The 15,270-nt window shown below is 40.0% G+C and overlaps 1 protein-coding gene across 10 annotated transcripts in view; it reads left to right on the forward strand.

The window, feature by feature from the left end:
• The window catches only part of LOC122688494 (histone-lysine N-methyltransferase SUV39H2-like), a 380,972-nt gene that overhangs the window by 97,045 nt on the left and 268,657 nt on the right, over positions 1-15,270 (forward strand). For 7 of the 10 annotated variants that reach the window (XR_006339486.1, XR_006339485.1, XR_006339481.1 and 4 more), the window contains one exon: positions 8,607-8,790. The gene's annotated coding sequence lies outside the window, so the exon portion shown is untranslated. Of the gene's footprint in view, positions 1-8,606; positions 9,137-9,252; positions 14,565-15,270 lie in introns of those variants that run through there. The other 3 variants (XR_006339482.1, XR_006339483.1, XR_006339484.1) reach the window with 3 other exon arrangements.

The following is a 15,270-nucleotide window of genomic DNA, read 5'->3' on the forward strand; positions in this document are numbered from 1 at the left end:
ATAATAAAATCTTATTTAAAGATGTAATCAAGTAATTAAATATTCTAAGTTACTGACCTTTTATTTTTGACATTTGATTATTTTAGAGAAAAAAAGGCAAGTTTCTTTATCAAATAACTCCAATCTCCTTCCTTTTTCTCTCACACTAATATATAAAGGTTTAATGGACAATTAATAAGATATATCTTTAGTCCATAACTATTCATCCTAACTTCAAGTACCTATCACACCTCCATTTAAGTTCTAAAATAGGAATTCTGGAAGTGCATTTTGGCAACAGATAGTTCCATGACATGTTAGTGAAAAAAGGGTTCTGAGCTCAAAAAATTTTAAAAACACTAGGGTACTATACCACCTCCCAACTCCATTCTCAATGTATATACTTATTTTAAATTCTCTGAAATATTCTGCAGTGAAGAAATCCTTTAAACTCTGTTTAAACCTGTTTTTCCTAAACTTAGCCAACCAGAATATTCAGATGTACTATTCCCAAAGCAGTGCAGGAATCTGAACCATCAAAGAAATAGCAAATGATTTTCTTTTGCTGTACTAAAATAAAAGGAAGAGAGTAGACAGATAAAAAATATATATAAATAACTCAAAAAGGCTTTATGCTTAAGTCATAACCCTCTGCCCCAAGCTGTTTGATTAACTGTAGAATTCCACTGATTCTGAAGTGACTGTAGCAACCATTGCTTTAATTCAGGTCACAGAAGCTCTAGAAGCCAGAGTATAGGGTCATCTCTGATCATTTCAGTTTGTTCCCTAACTTAAGGGTAATGCTTGCAGCAGCTGCAGCGCTCTTCTGTGATATTTGCTGAAGAATGTTAGCACAAACACTCTGCTCTTTTTTGTTTTATCTCAGGTCTCACAGTGACCACATGAGCACAGAGGATCTCCTCGTAACAGTGTTTGCTTATCACTTATGAGGGTAGGTCAGTGGATGTCCATTACAACAAGTACACGCTTGGTCTGTTTAAAGGACAGTTTTTAGACTTTGCTTAGCAGCAAAACTTTGGAGACATTCTTTGAAAATGTCGTTGACGTCTTCTGGGTCAATTCTGTGATGCTTTTCAAGAACGGTGGCTGTATTTGTTTGTGCAGTACCTAATGTACTGGAATCTTCCATTATTATCTCTTGATGCTTGTGAAATCAGTCCCTGCACTTACTGAAGTGTGGGCAAATCCATAAACAAAGAGAAGTGGTTGGGATGTCATAGCTGTTTTTACAAAAGGTATCCATGACAAGGCTAATTGATTCAGGGGACTTTGTTTTCAATAAAGGAACAGCTATTAGTTTACTGTCGATCTTAATTATTCCATCCATCAACCATTTGTTGCCCTGGGCAACTGGCATCATCTTTCTTGCTTGCTAATTTTAGCTCATTTTACTTAGTGAGGTTTGTTTCTTTTGTTTCATTTTTGTGGATTTGGATGAGGAAAGAAGGACCTGACATTTCTATGGGTGAAATTATAAGCTGTGCTGTGTTGAATTCACCAACAGAAGACATTTATTTTTCTCTTAAAAAAAAAAAATAAGACTGCCGGATTGAAATTCATAAACTGTGTGTGTTTTTGGGTACATGTGTACAGATGAACCAGTAAATGAACATAAATTATATGAACCTGTAAATGAACATAATCTAACCTACTTGCAAATAAGTCAAAATAAGTGAGGGAAAAGCATAATTACCCTTGTCAGAGATTTGGTCAAGGTCTCAAAAGACTCCTGAAGTTCTGGCTCTAGGAATTAAAATATGCCCAGTATTTTTTTTTTTTTTAGTTATGTTACTTTTAAATTAGTCCTTGGTTTTGTTTTGCTAACCCCTAAAAACCTTTCCATCTTTCTTCACATCTCCCCATTGCTTTCATGTGCCTGTATGTATCTTTGCCCTCTCTGCCTCTGCAGAGCACTGTCTTCCTGACCCCTAGGAATATATGCAATTTGGACAGAGGGGCCTTTTAATTGGAGCCATAGGTGATAGGAAGAGAAGCAAAAGACAGATGAAACACAATAAAATACTTCCAGAAAAAGAACAACTGCATGGAAACATATTTTGAGATTTTGTCAAAAAGTACAACAATGATAAAATTGCATTTAGATTTTTACTTGTCTGAGAGGTAACCTCAACTTATTTGGAGACAGCTTTGCTTATGGTGGGGAACATATCGTAATTGCTTGGTACCTGCTCTTCTTTCTTATTGTCTTCCATACTCAGCATATGACTATGCTATGTAGGTCTGATCATAACTATGTAGAGTTTTCTGGGATAATCAGATAAAACTTACAACAGGCCACTATAACACACTTAACTAATATTTCTTCTCTCTCTTTTTAAAAAATATTTATTTATTTATGGCCGCACTGAGTCTTCGTTGCTGCTCATGGACTTTCTCTAGTTGCTGGGAGCAGGGGCTACTCAGTAGCTGTGATGCTCAGGCACCTCACTGCGGTGGGTTCTCTTGTTGCAGAGCGCTGGGCTCTACGTGAGAGGCTTCGGGAGTTGCAGCACACAGGCTTAGTTGCTCTGAGGCATGTGGGGTCTTCCCAGAACCTGGAATTGAACCCATGTCCCCTGCATTGCCAGGCAGATTCTTAACGACTAGACCACCGGGGAAGCCCCTAATGTTTCTTCTCTCTTTTGGCAGGATGGCAGTCAGCTAACAGTTCCCAGGTCACATAAATGACTCCTGTCTTTGTCAGATAGTCTCTTTACTGCAAGGAAAAGAAATTCACTTAAGGAAGCTCAATTTAAAAAGTGCTGATTAGGAGAAGGAAATGGCAACCCACTCTAGTATTCTTGCCTGGAAAATCCCATGGATGGAGGAGCCTGGTAGGCTACAGTCCATGGGGTTGCAAAGAGTCGGACACGACTGAGCGACTTCACTAAAACACTCTAGGGCTTTCCTGGTGACTCAGCGGTAAAGAATGCAATGCAGGAGACGTGGGTTCCATCCCTGGGTCGAGAAGACACCCTAGAGAAGAGAATGGCTACCCACTCCAGTATTCTTGCCTGGAAAATCCCATGGGCAGAGGAGCCTGGCAGGCTACAGTCCACGGGGTCATAAAAGAGTGGGACACAAAGTTTAGTTTAGCAACTATACACAAAGACATGCTAACAGTAAACGGACCTTATGGCTCGCTGGTAAAGAATCTGCCCACAATGCGGGAGACCTTGGTTCAGTCCCTGGGTAGGGAAGATCCCCTAGAGAAGGGAAAGGCTACCCACTCCAGTATGCTGGCCTGGAGAATTCCATGGACTGTATAGTCCATGGGGTCACAAAGAGTCGGACACAGCTGAGCGACTTTCACTCACTCACTCCCTTTGGCATAATCAGAAAAATAAAAAGAGAATTGAAAAGAAAAAAAAAAAGTGCTGATTAAAAGGGCATAGAGCCAGTCACATGGAACCCAGTGATGGGAAATGTTAGCTAGGCTTCCTGGAGACTAGAGCACCATTGAGGAGCTACTCTCAATCTCTCTGGTTTTCTCTTTGGGCTTGTATATTCTTACATTTATATTTTTTCTAGAAATATACTCTATTCTCTGTGGCAGGTAAACTTTCTTTGCAAGCTCTTTAAGTTGTGCCCTCTTGCCACTGTTCTATATGATCTCAACTTCTTATCTATTACCATCTGATGAACTCTCACTGACTTTTTATATCTGTTAATTCAAGTGGATTATCGTTGATCTCCCCTGATCGGAGTATAAACTCTATGAAGGCAGGAGTCATAAATGTTTTGCTGATCAGTATATTCTCATTGCTAAAAAGGTTCATGACATGTAGCATGTATGCAGTGGATTGGTGAGTAAATGTTAACTCCAATATCTGGATTTCCTGAGATTTGTTTCTGTTGTCTGATATGTTCTCATCTCTTGGTTTTGGTTAAATGGTCTCATAGTTAGTGCTGAACATTATATATGAAAGATTGAAGAGAGCGTTTGAAGTTCTAGATGATGTTGTTGTCCCCAGAGAGGCTATATTTTTGCTTCTGATGCTTGGACAGAGCTATTAGGATAGAGGCTCATTACCTTAGTTCAATCTGAAATTGAGCTAATTTAAATTTGTGTTTCAGTCTTTACAGAGATTGTTTATTTCTGGTAAGGCCTTGTTCTTAGGGTGTGGCCCTTCAGTGATGCCTAAGGAAAGTCTGGGGTCTTTCCAGGACCCTTATTCTTAGTGAACCCTGAATTCTAATTTTGTTGTTTTAAATAGCAGAAAACTGAAAGCAGAAAGCTCTTCTCAGCATTTTAGCCCCTTTGCCACTACTTAAAATGCCTCAAGAAGAAAAGCATTGCCAAATGTCACTCCTGTCTCTGTGCTTTCCTTTTCTTCTCTCCAAGATCTTGGCCCTCCTGTCTTGCGACTTTAGTAGTTATTTTGCGGTTGTTCAGTCTCTAAGTCGTATCCAGCTCTTTGTGACCGCATGGACAGCAGCACGCCAGACTTCCCTGTCCTTCACTATTTCCTGGAGTTTGCTCAAAGTCATGTCCATTGACTTGGTGATGCCATCCAACCATCTCATCCTCTGTCTCCCCCTTCTCCCCCAGCCTTCAATCTTTCCCAGCATCAGGGTCTTTTCCAGTGAGTGGGCTCCTTGCATCAGGTTACCAAATTTACTGGAACTTCAGCTTCAGCATTGGTCCTTCCAATGAATATTCAGGGCTGATTTCCTTTAGGATTGACTGGTTTGATCTCCTTGCTGTCCAAAGGACTCTCAAGAGTCTTCTCCAACACCAAAATTTGAAAGTATCAATTCTTTGGTGCTCAGCCTTCTTTATGGTCCAACTCTCATATCCGTACTTGACTACTGGAAAAACCATCGCTTTGACTATATGGACCTTTGTCAACAAAGTAGTGTCTCTGGTTTTTAATATGCTGTCCAGATTATTTTAATGTTTCTGGTTTTGTATTTTAACTTACCTGGTTGCTCTTGGCAAGAAGGATGATTTAAGTTGAGTCTATCACAGCCAAAAGTGGAAGCCAGCGGTTGAGTAAATGAATAATATATTCTAGAGAAAGAATCCGAAGGGCCTATCTTGGATTAGGTGGTTCTGCCCAGCCAAAGGGGATAGGATACTGTAATTCTTGAAGATATACTCTGCTGCAGGCAGGGCAGGCTAAACTCAGGACAAGTTGGATGTGGCCGGCATTGTCAAAGGTTTCCACTTCATATATCTTCATGATTATCATCACTTTTATTAACACCTTGCTTTGACACGTTATGATTTATACAACTCTGCAATGAGTGTTCTCCTCTTGTTTCAATCTTCCAGGGTCTGTGATTGGTGTTTATGTTAACATTTACTCTAATACCCTACTGTGTTTAATCATCTCATCCATAGCCTATACTCCTAAAATATTAATGTCCTAGATCTTATAATGACCAGTTTTCCATTGTTCTCAACACTGTCTCTTTCCACCTGCTTCACCCACCCCTAAACTTCCTCAAGGGCAGGAAAGGCCAGTGTTTGGTCATTATACCAGCTCTCTCTGCCCTCTTCAACTCATTCCACTCTCCATATGTGAAGCTCCTGAACAGTTAATATCTGTTCCTGTGCCTCAAGTCAAGGATCCAGGGGGCTGGAGACTTTGAGGACACAGCACGATGTCTGAGTAGCAGGGTAGAATGAAGGATGGAAGGCAAACTGAGTTTCAGTATGAATTTGTAAGAGGTACCACTTCATATTTTTCTTACTTAAAATATATTGTCTGTGATTCCCTGAACAAATGCTTGAAATGAAAATACCGAGGTGAACTTACAAGTTGATGACAATACATCCATTCTTACTTGGCTAACTGTTTAGAAACTAGGAATAAAGATGAGGAAGAGGTGCTTCAATGGGAAAAAAAATGAACAAAGCAATGAATAAAGAAGAAAGGCTTTTTAATCTTATGTGATCAATTTTGATTCTGCTTATTTTTTCAGTCTGGATAAATTGAGGCTATATCTGACAATACTTTTTGTTCTAAATGGCTATCTAAACTACCACTTAAACATAGCAATAACGTGATTATTATTATAAGAGCTGACACCTACTGAGAATTTAGTTTTCCATATGCATTGTCATTTAATTCTTAATACAACCCTATGAGGTAGGCATGGTCACCATCGCATTTATAGGTGATGGAACTGTCGTTAGACAGGGTAATTTCTCCAAATTTACATAGAGCTTAGTAAGTGGCAATCCCAGTATTTGGAGTCTGATCTCAGATCCCACACTTTGAAATGCTACACTGTGCTGCCTCCCTAGATACATACACTACATGTTAAAATGTTTATTTTATGACTGCCCACATGGTAAGAAAAATACATGGGAAAAATATTGTTTTCTTTAGGAAAAGGGACTGTTAGCATTCCCTTATTTGGGTATTTACTAAACTGCTGAAATAAAGTGCAGTGACTCAGTCAAGATTGATATCTATTTCTCTTTCATATAATAACCTAGAGGAAAGCAGGGGTCCAGCATCATCCAGGAACTGAGTTTCTTCCTCTCCTCTTGTTCTGCTACTCCCAAAGGTATTGCCCATGTCTGCTTGGATGAGTATGGCATTATGCCCACATTCCAACCCACAGGAAGTGGGAATGAGAGAAAGAGTGCAGACTCAGATATCTCAAAATGCCATGAGTTGGAAGTTGCAAGAACTTAGTCACATGACCACAGTTAGCTGCAATGGAGGCAAAGACATGTAGTCTTTATTTAGATGGCTCTGTGCTTTGCTAAAGCTTTCAAGGGGATTCTATTTCTAAAAAAGAGAAGGAGCCAATGAATATTGGGGGACAGTTAACAGTCTGTTTAATTTCCAAATTAGTAATACAAGCAATCATATATTTATGAGTTTGGAATTTTTAAAGTCAGTTGGCATTGGTTATAAGTGATTCTTTTCATTTATAATGACACTATCCTGTCTTGTACATAATTAAGATAATCAGAATAATACTTTAACTTAAAGCAGGTTCTATAGTCTAAATTGGACTTCCCAGGTGGCTCAGTGTTAAGGAACCTGCCTTCAATGCAGGAGCTGCAGGAGACACAGGTTTGATCTCTGGGCTGGGAACATCCCTTGAAGGAGAAAATGGCAACCCACTCCAGTATTCTTGCCTGGGAAATCCCATGGAGAGAGGAGCCTGGTGGGCTACCATCCATGGAGTTGCAAAGAGTCACATGACTGATAGACAGCATGCACTTAGTCTATGCACACAGTCTAAATTAGATTAAAGAGATTACGTGTCATTGTTTTACAGCAAAAGAGATTACAAATACCATTAAGATAAGCTTCACCTTAAGGAATATTTATAGGTACACATTGTATAGGGCATCTGACTAGATATTTGGAATTAGCTTATAGGAATTAATTATAAACATGCCATTTCTTCTCTATTTGATATGTAAGATAAGATTGATGAGTGTACATGCAGAACAAAAGGGAATTTAATAACTGTTCAGCCTCACACCAAGTAGGCAGTCTGCTTTAAAACAAACACAGCACATCAGCATACCAGCTCATGACTCTAAACCTCTGGACTTGATTAGCATCCTTAGGCAAATTAAGATTTCTTAAGTCCCCGGGGGTGGGGACAAACAGAATGCAGTCACCAGAGTACTCACAGCCTCAGGAAAATGATGACATCTAGGACTATAGTTTTTATTTTCAAAGAGGGTTTGCTTTGGAAATTTCTGTGCATGAATGCTGATGAAAATTCACAATGTTCCCAAATAGCATATAAAATAAAACACATTTTTGGGTGCAGTGAGCCTCCGAGTTCCTGCCATTTGCCATTATTTGGTTTGGCTTGGTCTCTCAAGGCAGGGCTTGTGTGTTTTGGTGATAGCACATTCTCTTTTTCCCACATAATTTCTGCAGTCCTGCTTGCCTAAAGCAATCATTAGTTTTAGTTCATGGACCAGGAAGGAGCTTCTCCAGGGATGGGCACTAAAATCATGGAACATGAAGCTGTAAGCATCTCACATAGCATAGTCCAGGAACCCATGGACCAATGAGGGAACTGAAGTGCTAAATCATGGCTTCTTGCCTCGTTCGAGACAATTGGGTCTAGAACCTATGTCTCTAGACTCCTAATCCAGGGCTCTTTCCTAGCCTTACTTGCATTTATTAATTGCAGTTTGGGAGTTTAATCAAAGTTCTCCAAAGTCCTATCTTTTTGTTTAAAACTCATTTAGAATCTAAAAATGCTTGAATTCTCTACTGAATTAGGAATTCCCTGGCATGAGTCTGTCCCAAGGGCCCAGAAGTTCTCACATTGACCAAGGGCTCTATTTTTTTTTTTTTTTTGAGTTGGACATTATTTGCAAGTGAATTACCTATATCCAGTCATTGTAATTGTGTGGATGTGTGTTTGGCAAATTAACTGGAAACATTTAAGTGACCTCAGTTTTTATAACTGTTTCGGCCTAGTACATTTTGTTTTAAAACAGGAGTCTAGACAACTAAAAATCAAGAGGGCCTCATGGTGTTTGAGAGATGTTTGGGTGATGTCACGTGCAGGTATATGGTTGAGGCTGAATAAATATTTGTTGAATTGAGTTTGAGTCCTGATCAGGGAATCCAATCTCTATGTAATTGCTTTGTTGTTGCTTTCAGTCTTGGTGAAAATCAGAAATGTACAACGGAATGAGCACAGGCCCTGGTATGAAGACACAGGATGCTGAATGCCAACTCCACTTATGAGTTAGGACAGGACTGAGCGACTGAGCTGAACTGAACTGAGCCTTCATCCAGTCATTTATGCTTCCAGAGCCCCAGTCTTTTCATCTGTCATGTGGGGGTAAGATCACTTGCTTCACCGAAGGGTTATGTAGCAGGGCAACATTTTCAAGAAAGATGATGTTTGTGAAAGTCTTTTAAAATGGGAGGTACTATTCAAATGTGAGGCATGTTGGTTTTTGTTACTGTTGTGGTAGTTTTATTGTTATATTATTTCAGTTGTACTTGATTTCCAGTTGAGTGGCCCATGTTCTAGTAAGTTAGATTGCTGCAAGGTAGACTAAAAAAGGTATCAAGCTTGACTATAGGAAAGTGTGTTTGAATACATTCATACAGTGATCTGAGAACCCAACAATGCATCATTAGATCCAAGATATCTTTGCCAATTGATGGGACACCTTCTTTGGGTAAGACCTCCACTCTCCCACCTACCAACCTGCTGGGGAGGCCACTCAGTAGCTTCAGAATCCACCCTCCACCCCCAGGAACTAGGCAGTGATGAGTCATATATGACTACCAGCAGACCCCTTCTTTGTTTTCTAGAATATGTGTTTTCTGCAAACCACCTTCACCTCCTGAAGTCCCCACAGCTGTAGGAAGGTGGCCAACAGGACAAACATTGTCCTTGAGCAGTCACAGGGACTTCCCTGTCCTCTGAGCATGCCTGACATCGACAGTCTAAAAGAAACCCTCATCTTGTCTTGGTTGTCTTTGTCTTCTTTCTCTTTTTTTTTGATAATAAAATTACAAATGCAAAAATTTGGGAGCATTTGTTCTAGACATAAGCTCTTCCTTCCAATAGTTACCTTATAGCGCTACCTTTGTCAAGGTTCTTACGTTACTCTTGCTGATTAAGATGGGGAGAAGTTCTTAGTAGAGCTCTAGTAAGAAAGCTGCACATGTGAAAGTTCAGAGGTCATTAGGTCCCTGGAAGTTCACATAGCTGAGGGATTCATTATGTGCGGTACTGAGGCAGGAGAGGGCAAGGGCCAAACAGCCTGGCCTGGCAGATCAGTGAAAGGAGCATGTGGGCAGTGGAGCCACAGAAGTGTGTTAAGCTGGCGATCAGGCTGGCGTTCGATCCTCCTTCTTCTCTGAACCTTTGCTTGGAGACCCGCAGAGCTCCTGGGTCTCTGCACATGGGAACCAGAGAATTGCTGTCTAAAGCCATATGTTCCGGAAGAATAGCTTAGTGGGTAGAAGGGCAAGTGATTTCCTTGAAAGGGAAAAGTAGTAAAGAGGTATTGGAGGCTTTATGGCAGAGGCAAGATTAGATACTTTGAAGTCAGAAGTCAGTCAGAGACCTCCGTCATCAGGGTGCAGTGTGAGGGGCCATGCCGAGAAGTCTTCCCGGAGCCTGTCCGTAGTCACACATGCCTGAACTCTGTGAGAAGAGGTTCCATTCCCATCAGCCATGGCCAGGTCCGTCTCCAGCCTGCCTGTGCTTTTCTTAGCTTAGAAGGACCTGAGCACAGCAATCCAGCTTTACCTCGTAGCAAAGCTGGTTCTAAAATCAGGTACCTACACCAAGACTGTGTGGTTACCACAGGGAATCACTGTGTGACGCAGGCTTGCCTGTATCATAGGTAACCATTCTTGGCCTCTCCAGACAGACACAGCTTTTTGGCATTGAAAACAGCTTTCCGGCTTACATGTGGGCACGCTGGTGATTCTTTAACAAACCTGAGTCAAAGAGGAGATCCATCCTGAAAATCATCGTATGAGCAAGCTCTGTGAGAATAGTGGTGCAAACTCCATAAAAATGGAGTAATTCGAACTTATCTTTGATGAACTTATTTAATATAATTAGGATATTTTATTAAACAATATTGTGACCGAATGAAGACCTTAATCAACAAATTGGAGAGGAAGTGGGAAGAGCTGGAGAACTTGCTTGGAGAAGATTGGAGCTCTTGCTTGGAAGAGCTTGGAGAATGATTTCAGAATTTTGCCTGCGTCTGGCCCTGATTTCTTTTATCCTGAGAACCAATTGGGAAGAAGCTTTCCTTTTGGAAAAGTTAACTGAGGTGTGTGTGACCTTCTACCCCCCTGATTGATTTCTACCCCCCTGATTGTCCCAGAACACAGGGACAGATTTTTTACATGCAATTAGTAAAAAAAAAAAACAACGAAAAACGAGTAGCAGTAGGACCCAAAGTGAGAGCCACAGGGAGAGAAGGAACTTGTCTCACAGGGGATGTCTGCTGACAAAGGAGTGACCTGCCTTTTGGGCAGGTCAGCTAATGCTTTGGCATGGTAGGCAGGCATCCATAGAGATGCAGAGAAGGGCATTCTGATACAGATCATAGTGATCGAGGATACACTTGTGGTTTGGTTGTGGTTTAGTCGCTAAGTCGTGTCTGACTCTTGTTGAGCCATCAGGGAAGCCCTGGAGGATAAGCTTAGACAAGTTCTAAAGTTCCCTTTAATTGAAAGGCTTGGCACTCTGGAGAGAGAGGAAGAGACGCAGGGGGAAAGAGAAGGGGGAGGGAGAAGAACAGGGGTTGGGGTGGGGTGGGGGAGGGAAACAATGACCTCCTTTCCTAATTGTAAATATGCCAACTGAAGTTTAGAGAGATTATTTCAACTCTTCAGTGAACCCTAATTTAATTTCCTTTTCATTTGTTCTCTTTTGTCCTTTTCTCAGTTTGCTGTTACTAGTCCTCCTCCTTTTACTTTTCTTTCTCCTTTTTAAAAGAAGCTAGTAAATAGAAAAATTTTAGTACAGTTTAGTTCCGCTATTGGAAAAAAACTGAGGTAATCTTCTCTGGGGATTTTAGAAACACTGACTCTGATAGAAACCATGAGAATGTGCTGTGGAACACAACTGTAAAATGTGCAGTCTGTTACACAGGTATTTTAAATCTGATGGTTCTGAAGGGTGATTTGATTAGGTAATTACCCTTGTAAAGGAGTAACTTAATCTGTGAGACACTCCCCCAGTAGAAAATTCATACTGCCCTGGTTTAAAATAATTTCTTCACAAATTGCACTTAAAAATAATTGGAAATTTTAAAAAAGCAAATCTAATTTTTCAATAAAAATCAACTTTAAAAATTCCTCCCTGGTGGTCCAGTATTATTAAATATTCTTCTGGATTTTTTTTATCTTGTTTTATTGGAAGGAGAAAAACAATTATCTGTAAACGTAATTTTTAATGCATGGTAATAAAAATAAATGGCATAGTTCTGCCGCAGTTCACCTAAATCTTCTTCCCTGGTGGTCTAGTGGTATTAAATAATCGGTACCACATGTATTCATCATTTGCTGACAGCAAAAGAAAAACTTTGGCATTTTATTGTCTAAAGAAATAGGCATGATGCTACTTAAGCTTCTGGGGAGACATTGCTGATGGTCTGTGAAGAAACCTTCATTTTCCTTGCTGGTTGGGCTGTGCTTTTTGTTAATTTACATGGCAATTAATATAGAACCAGAAACAGGCACTTTTTACAAGGTTGATTTGAGTTCCTCTTGCAGGTTGCCCTAAGAGTCTTTTAGCTTTTTTTTTTTTCTGCATTAATCGGGGCAATGAAAATGTGTTATATATTGTTAACTCTGTGTTGGGTGGGAAACTGTTGGTTGGGTAACACCAAAAAATGAGCACTGAAGAGTCCTCTTTGCAGCTGTGTTGACGGTGAATTGTTAGCAATCTCAGGAGAACATCTCAGCTTTGGTTCCTAGTGCTTACTCCCTTCAATCGGATGAAGCTGAATTTGTTGCTACAAATTTTGAACTTGAAAATTGATTCATGCTTCTGCTATATGTATTAGAAACCATACCTTGTTTCCTCTTGTGAAAAAAGATTTATAAAAGTTTAAGGGAGGTTAAGTCAGTGCTTTTGTTGGGGTGTGTAATAAATACAGTGGTTATCTACTGTAACTGGAAAATACACTGGTTGTCTGGAGCACACAGATGTGATCTGTGTGTCAGGTTTTAGGAGTTATAATGAAAGGCAAAGTGCTCTCATTTGCATACGCATTTATTTTTACATATTTATTGCCCAAGCAATGAAGTCACTTCTTCCTGTGAAATACATGCCTTATGTAATGGAAGTGATGGGTAATGAAGTAGAGGCATGATGGTTATGAACGGTGATCTGTTCAGTGAGATGACGTTTGTCCCCTTGTGCACCAGTGGAGGCCTCACACCAGTCGTCATTTCTGATACGGCGGCACCATGTTATAGCAATAAACCCTCACAAGGTGTTGAATTCAAATCCTACTACCTTTCTTTATTAGCTGTGTCACACCAAGCAACTTAAACTGCCTGAGCCTTAATCTCTTCACTTGTGAAATATTGGAGGATAAGACCATATACCTTATGGATGCTAAAGACTGGGTCATCTCTTCGCACGATGGCTGGCACATACTAAGTGTTATTTGCTAGTTTAAAAAAATTGTAATGGGAACTAAAACTTTTCATGTTTTGGGGAATCTGTTGCTTTGAATTAGAAAAAAGTTCTTCTCCAGGATTACTCTTGGGTCATTCCATAAAAATGAGATTTTTTTTTCCATAGGGAGATTGTAACCTTGTATATTCGTGAGCTTGTATGAATCAAAACATTTAATCAAGAAAGAGCAGCATGCCTTGAACTCATTTTCCTTAGAAGTTCCTCAGACTGCCTTTAGAACTGCCTTGTTTTGACTACCTTAAAGCCTGGAAAGAGCAAAATGTGGACATTCGACGTTGTCTTAAATGCCCAGAGCTCACCGTGCCCCAAAGAGTCCATAAATTAGAAATGCTCCTTAGGTTGTTCTGAGATGCAGCTTTGATTTCACAATTTTGAAAAGGTGTGATAACTGAAGGAATTCAAAGAAACTTGCAAAATGAATTTCACTTTTTCAGGATCTCAACACTCTCCCCCTCCTTGAACTGGACATGTGGGGGGTGGTGCAGCCCGCTTCCTGAGAAGTCCAACTACATGAGCTGTAGACATTTGCCTCCTCAAAGAGTTTTCTCCCACGCCAGCAGTATAAAACAATTTTAACTCTGATAGAAATCTTTCATTTGTAATGGAAAACATATGTGCCGGGGTTGGGTGGAGTAGCGGCTGCCAAGCTGTGTGTGGCAGGAGTGAATCTCCACTGAGCTCCAAAGCATTCCTGATTTTATGGCAAGTCTCTCCATTGGAGTCCTTATTAATAGGTTTTATGTAGGTGGCTTTTTAGTGATCGACTGCAGAGCAAAAAGAGTTTTTTGTAAAATGTTTGAAAGGCAGCATGCAAGCCCTGGAGGGAACGGGTTTTAATTTTGTGGTGGTTTGATTTTAAATGATATTTGATGGCATGTCTTTGCCTTTAAACTTCTCCAGTTGATGCTAGCAGCATCCCTGGACTTGTGGGGGAAACTCCCTTACAGTGTAGCAATTACTGATTTATGTCCCAGTGATAAGAATGTGTTTTATTGTGGTCATAATATTTGTTCAATCTAACTACTAGGTACTATAAAGTATCATAAAAGCTTCTCCTCTGATCAAATATTACGAAACAAAAGATCATAAGCTGCTCTCGATCCATGCACTCTCTGCCTGTGGTATCTGTGGACATGCCACCACAATGAGAGGGCTGACTGTGGTCTCAAGGGTGAATTTCTGTGCCCTCCAACTCTTATTTTACAGTCAGCTCCCAATAGAGGTCATTTAGTCATATCTGATGCTTTCTTGTCATGTCTTGGACTCTATTTCAAGACTATGATCTATCCTTTTATAAAAAAGTTTGCACAGTGAAGGAAACTATAAGGAAGGTGAAAAGACAGCCTTCAGAATGGGAGAAAATAATAGCAAATGAAGCAACTGACAAAGAATTAACCTCAAAAATATACAAGCAGCTCATGCAACTCAATTCCAGAAAAATAAACGACCCAATCAAAAAATGGGCCAAAGAACTAAACAGACGTTTCTCCAAAGAAGACATACAGATGGCTAACAAACCCATGAAAAGATGTTCAACATCACTCATTATCAGGGAAATGCAAATCAAAACCACAATGAGGTACCATTTCACACCGCTTAGAATGGCTGCTATCAAAAAGTCTACAAACAATGAATACTGGAGATGGTATGGAAAAAGGGAACCCTCTTACACTGTTGGAAACTAGTACAGCCACTATGAAAACAGTGTACAGATTCCTTAAAAAACTGGAAGTAGAACTGCCATATAGCAATCCTACTTCTGGGCATACACACTGAGGAAACCAGAATTGAAAGAGACATGTGTACCACAATGTTCATCACAGCACTGTTTATAATAGCCAGGACATGGAAGCAACCTAGATGTCCATTGGCAGATGAATGGATAAGAAAACTGTGGTACATATACACAATGGCATATTACTCAGCCATTAAAAAGAATACATTTGAATCAGTTCTAATGAGGTGAATGAAACTGGAGCCTATTATACAAAGTGAAGTAAGTCAGAAAGAAAAACACCAATACAGTATATTAATGCATATACATGGAGTTTAGAAAGATGGTAATGATGACCCTATATGCGAGATAGCAAAAGAGACACAGATATAAAGAACAGACTTTTGGACTCTGTG

This window comes from Cervus elaphus, chromosome 33, assembly GCF_910594005.1.
Source record: "Cervus elaphus chromosome 33, mCerEla1.1, whole genome shotgun sequence".
NCBI lineage: Eukaryota > Metazoa > Chordata > Mammalia > Artiodactyla > Cervidae > Cervus > Cervus elaphus.